The 6,258-nt window shown below is 38.7% G+C and overlaps 1 pseudogene; it reads right to left on the reverse strand.

Moving 5' to 3' along the window:
• Positions 1–3,028: 3,028 nt before the first annotated feature.
• Positions 3,029–3,128, reverse strand: LOC113354709 (annotated as a pseudogene).
• Positions 3,129–6,258: the final 3,130 nt, after the last annotated feature.

A 6,258-nucleotide genomic window follows, 5' to 3' on the forward strand; every position in this document is an offset into this window, starting at 1 on the left:
GCACCCGGAGGACATTTGCTATTCGGACTCTCACTTTGGATAAGGGGTAACCTAATTACTAAGGGGTATCCCATTTCCAGGCAGTTGCTAATCGCACCCCTACTCTGGATAAGGGGCAACCATCTTCAACATTCAAAAACCAGGATTTTGGCGGGAAAAAAGTGCAGTTAAAGAACAGTTTTGGCAATCGTGATTTGGAGGAGTTTTAGGTCGATTAAACCTTTGATTTTCATAGGATAGACTCCTTATGGGTCTAGGAATCTGATATGGGTGTTTAAATCGATTAGACTAGGCTCAATCGACGGATTTTTCTCACAATAGGAAATATGGAAAGTCACGTGTGTGACCCGTTTTAGGGAATTTTAGAGAGATTAAAACGCTGTAAATCTTCCCAAATGTATCTATCTAAGGAAGAGTTTAGAATAAAAAGGAAAGCTCAGAAACGCGTAGAAATCCTAAAACAAGAAATTGCCGCAACTTGGCCGTGAAGAGAAGGAAAAAGATTTTGGAAGATTTGGGAGAGATTTAATCAGTATTTTTGATATAAATAGATGTCTTGGGTCATATAGAAGAGGTGTCGAGAGTTTGGGAACCTAAGGAGAGCCAGAGAAGAAGAAATCAGAGCTTTACCAAACTATGTTTCTGTTGCTGCTGCTACTGAAGAAGAAGAACGCGAAGAACATTGACGCTGGGTAAACAGTCGCAGAACAATGTCGTTGTTTAACTTCTGAAGAACATTAATCTGTTCAGGGCAGTCTTATTTTAGGGTCTTAAAATCAGCGACAAAGCAACAGTTTTTCTGTAATAGTTCCATTGTAACAGCTGTTTTGCAACACCAATACACTGTTGCAAACAGTCTGTGTTATTACTTTTCACTCTTTTAATCATCTTTTGAGCAACAAACACACATTTTGAGATCATGATTAATATGAGGAGCTAAACCCCGTTGCTGAGGCGATAGAGGAAGCTATTTTTCCAACAAAAAGTGGTATATTCTATTTTATCTTTTTATTTGCAATAGTTATATGATTATTTGCCTTGAACTATTATTGAATATGATTTTTATTTGAGTGATTGTGATCTATTTTGATGGAGTATGCTTAGTTTTAAGACTTTTGATGCTTCATACTTGGTATTTACAATTATTACTTTTGAAAATATACTTGTTGCAATATTTTAGAATCAAATTAAACAAGAAAATTGCATAAATATAAGTATTGGTTTAATCACTTTGAACTTGGAAAATAGTGGAATCTTAGCCTCAATGTTTCTTTTAGTATTGATATCATCTTTGATTGAGTTTGTTATAATTTTTAGTGAGTTTTCTATTTTAATATTAAAATTGAAGTCTAATTAATATCCTTCACAAGTCTGAGAATCGAACCACTTTTACCACTATCTACAAATCACATCAATTTTTGGCGCCGCCGACGCGGACTTGTTTTTAGGGTTTTAGATTTATTTTATTTTATTTTTATTATTTTTGTCCTTTTTTATGTTTTTGGGTATTTATCTTGTGTCTACAGGTTCTGGATCATAAAGAAAATTGAGCCAAGGAGTTTGGTGATTTCATAAAGACCTGGAGCTAAAGATTAAATCAAAAAGAATAGAAAAGAAGACAATTTTATTTTAGACAATTTTAGTTTAGGGTTTGTTTATTTTATTTTAAAACAAAAAAAACTGTATTAGGGTTTATTATTTTTGTAATTTTTCTTTATTTTTTTGGATGTTGGACTTTGGGACATTATTTTTTTTTATTACCCTACGGAAGGGTACTTTAAATATACATTGTTTGCAGAGAAGGAGGACAATTACGATATTGTCTCTGCACCTTAGGTTCGTACACTAGACATCGGAGTCAGTGGCCCGAGTCGACTACAACCGATTCATCCCCCGTCTGGAACGGGAGGTAAGATTCTAAACACTCGTGAATCCCCTGTCAGCGAATTACTGGACTCCTTCGTATGCATATATTTTGAGGACTGAATACGGACATTTATTTTTCTAGTAAAGGGCAAGGCCTGGCCATACAAGATAAGGGTTCGGATTTCATCACCGTTCTCTTCTTGCCCGCTTTAGGAACACGTAACCTACGCGAACCTAAGCCTAAAATTTTGACTAGAACGAGACCGATAGGGTAACGAGCTTAACAGGAAAGTCATTCGAAAAATATTGGTTACTCTTTTAAGCATACTTCGAAGTTCTTGACGGTTTCTGTAAGTTGAATGCGTGACTGCGCCGCCTTGTAATACCGGTGAGGCCTTGGGTATCAAAGCTCCACCGAGCTTCCCTCGCCTCTATTCAACTTACGTTAACTCGGATTGATTCCAGAGGGGTTTGCTTAAATTGTAACGAATTCCCGTTCGAAGGATTAGAAGCTGGTCTAGAAACAATCTAAGTGGAGCCATCATGTTTTGTTTGCTAGAAATCAATAGGTTTGATTTGGTTGAGTCGGCCTTGATCTGTGTTTGCTTACCCTTCCAATTTAGAAAATTCTATTGTATGCCTGAACGTAAAAGAGACGCACTAGGTAGATTTGTTAAAGAGAAACCTAGTAGTTCGAAGCGTCTCGATTACCTTAATCTAGAAAGTCCGGCTTTTGAAGAGTCTGTTTTTGAACGTCTTTGACTGAGGAGAGAATCCTGTTGCTCCGATAGCGCCAGAAATGGCAACTTTGAAAGCTTTGTTGAATCCAACTAGGACTACCCGTCCTTCGTGTATTAAGTTAGCTGAAACGGAGGCACCCTATGAACTGAAACCTGGGACCTTACAGATGCTCCCAATCTTTTTAGGGAAAGAAAATGAAAACCCTTATTACCATGTTAGGGATTTTGAGGAAATTTGTAGTACTCTAAGAATTAGAGGCTTAGATGATGATGCTTTGAAACTTAGGTTATTCCCATTTTCCCTGAAAGATAAGGCCAAGTCTGGCTGTATAGTTTGGACTCCGAGTCAATTGAGACATATGAACAACTTACATCTGCCTTTTTCAATAAGTTTTTCCCTAGGCACAAAACATCGTCTATTAGGACGCAAATATGCACATTTTCACAACAAGAGGGAGAATCTTTATATAGGTATTTGGAAAGGTTCAATGATTTATTATCCCAGTGTCCTCATCATGGTTTAGAAAAGGTTAGGCTAGTTCAGATCCTTTATGAGGGTTTAGATTATTCCACAACGACCATGGTTGAGTCTCTATGCACTGGTGGATTTGAAAACCAAACTGTTGATGCGGCGATGGAATTTTTTAATGAAATCGCCGAAAAAACCCAGCAATGGGAAAATAGTAGGGCACCCCAAAATAATTATTTAAGTAGAGGAAACGTTAATAGGGTAGAAGGAGGCTATGAATCAGATGCCAAAATTGCTTGCTATAGCAAAAAGGTTAGAAGCCTTAGAAGTGGGCCAGACTAGTGGTAGAGTGGAGCCTTTTTGGGAAGGCCAGAATATTGAAGAGCAGCCAATGCTCTTTATAATAACACTAGATTTGATAACCGTCAAAAGATTGACCCATATTCAGAAACCTATAATCCTGGTTGGAGAAACCATCCGAACCTTTCGTGGTCTAAGGGCCAAAGTCAAGGTCAGTTTAGTAATTCTAATGCTCCCCCAGGTTTTGGCTATACTAAATCCTTCAGGACTAGCTCAGTTTCAGAATCAGTCAGATAAGAAAATCCTAAGTTTAGAGGAATCTCTCGCCTTGTTAACTCAGCAAACTGCAAAATTCCAGTTATCCGTAGAACAAGTCTACAAGCTAGTAACAGGATAGGACAAGAAAATAGTCAGGCTATTTCCGAGTTAAAAACCCAGGTTGGTCTGATAAGTGATTCTTTGAGAGAAAAAGGTAAGTTTCCTAGTCAAACACAACCCAACCCTAGAGGAGTTCATGAATTAGGTGCAAAACCATCGAATCAATTGAATGTTGTTAGAACCCTTAGAAGTGGTAGAGTTGTAGACAATAAGGTAACCATGCCCGATAGTGAACATACTGTAGTTCACCCCTCAGGATCTCACCTCTCAGGACCAGTAGCTGAAGAGACTGATAAAGTTTCTGATGATGTGAATTCGGTTCCTGAAAGGTCTGATTTTAGGCCTAGAGCCCCATTTCCTCAGCTATTAGTACCAACAAAGAAGGAATCGAACTTTAATGACATAGTGGAGGTTTTTAAGCAAGTTACCATAAACCTTCCCTTATTAGATGCAATTAGGCAAATTCCTGCTTATGCCAAGTTCCTTAAGGATATGTGTACGCGAAAGCGAAAACTTAGCGTCCATAAGAAAGCCTTTTTAGCTAGTCACGTAAGTTCAATCATTCAGAACACCACAACTCCAAAGTACAAAGACCCAGGTTCTCCTACCATTGCTTGCACAATAGGTAACTTCCGGGTAGAAAAAGCTTTACTTGACTTAGGAGCCAGTGTGAACTTACTGCCATTCCATGTATACTTACAGCTAGGACTTGGTGAAATGAAACCTACTCAGATGACACTGCAGTTAGCTGATAGGTCTGTTAAAATCCCTCGAGGTGTTATCGAGGATGTTCTTATTGAGGTCGACAAGTTTATTTATCCAGTGGATTTCGTGGTCCTAGATACCCAACCTGTCCCTGACCCAGAGAACCAGATACCTGTGATTTTAGGTCGCCCATTTTTAGCTACGTCTAATGCGATCATTAACTGTCGAAATGGTGTGATGAGTTTATCTTTTGGTAATATGACTATGGAGATGAACATTTTTAATGTCAGTAAGCAACCTCATGAGCTAGATGACACATGTGTTGAGGAGGTGAACATGATAGAAGCCTTAGTTCAGGAGTCATTACCAAACATCTTGTCTGAAGACCCATTAGAAAGTTGTCTATCCCATTTTGGTTTAGATTTTGACGACGATAGCACTATTGAACAGGTGAATGCTCTATTAGATTCTACCCCTGTGTTAGACACTGATAGATGGAAAGCTAGGTTCGAACCGTTACCAGTTTCTGAGACTACCCTAATTCCTTCTTTAGAAGAGCCCCCAAAGTTGGACCTTAAAACTACCCGATACTCTAAAGTATGTGTTTTTAGGCCCATCTGAGACTTTACCTGTGATTGTAGCTTCCAATTTGGATAGTGATCAGGAAAGTAGGCTAGTAAATGTACTTCAAGACAATAAGGAAGCTTTAGGGTGGACTATAGCAGACATTAAGGGTATAAGTCCTACTGTGTGTATGCATCAGATTCATTTAGAGGAAGACTCCAAACCTTCTAGGGAGATGCAACGTCGACTGAACCCTAACATGAAAGAGGTAGTTCGAAAAGAGGTGCTTAAGTTGTTAGATGCGGGTATTATTTACCCAATTTCAGACAGTAAGTGGGTCAGCCCTGTTCAGGTTGTCCCCAAGAAATCAGGTATCACTGTAGTCCAGAATGATAATAATGAATTAATCCCAACCCGAGTGACCACGGGATGGCGTGTGTGTATTGACTATAGGAAATTGAACAAGGTCACAAGGAAGGATCACTTTCCCCTTCCTTTTATCGACCAAATGCTAGAGCGATTAGCTGGACATAGTCACTATTGCTTCTTAGATGGCTACTCCGGTTATAATCAGATCGTTATTGCCCCAGAAGACCAAGAGAAAACCACTTTTAGTCCCTTTGGTACCTTTGCGTATAGACGCATGCCTTTCGGGCTATGTAATGCCCCTGCAACTTTTCAGCGTTGTATGATGAGCATATTTTCTGATATGGTAGAACGGTTCTTAGAGGTCTTTATGGATGATTTTTCAGTGTTTGGTTCATCTTTCGATGAGTGCTTGCATCATTTGACATTAGTGTTGACTAGGTGTAAGGAAAAAAATTTAGTGCTTAATTGGGAAAAATGCCATTTCATGGTTAAATCAGGAATTGTATTAGGGCACATCGTCTCTTCAAAGGGTATAGAGGTAGACAAAGCCAAAGTTGACCTTATTAAGACTTTACAGGTCCCAAAAACCGTAAAAGATATTAGGTCATTCCTAGGGCATGCAGGTTTTTACCGTCGATTCATTAAGGATTTTAGCTTGATTTCTAGACCTCTTTGCAATTTGCTTGCAAAAGATGTTAAGTTTGTCTTTGATGATGCTTGTTTAGAGGCTTTTGAGAAGCTTAAAACTTTACTCACTACTGCCCCGATAGTCCAGGCACCTAACTGGAACCTACCCTTTGAGATTATGTGTGATTCTTCAGATTATGCTATAGGCGTCGTTTTAGGACAACGAGAAAACAAATTACT

Source organism: Papaver somniferum, chromosome 2 (genome assembly GCF_003573695.1).
Source record: "Papaver somniferum cultivar HN1 chromosome 2, ASM357369v1, whole genome shotgun sequence".
Classification (NCBI taxonomy): Eukaryota; Viridiplantae; Streptophyta; class Magnoliopsida; order Ranunculales; family Papaveraceae; genus Papaver; species Papaver somniferum.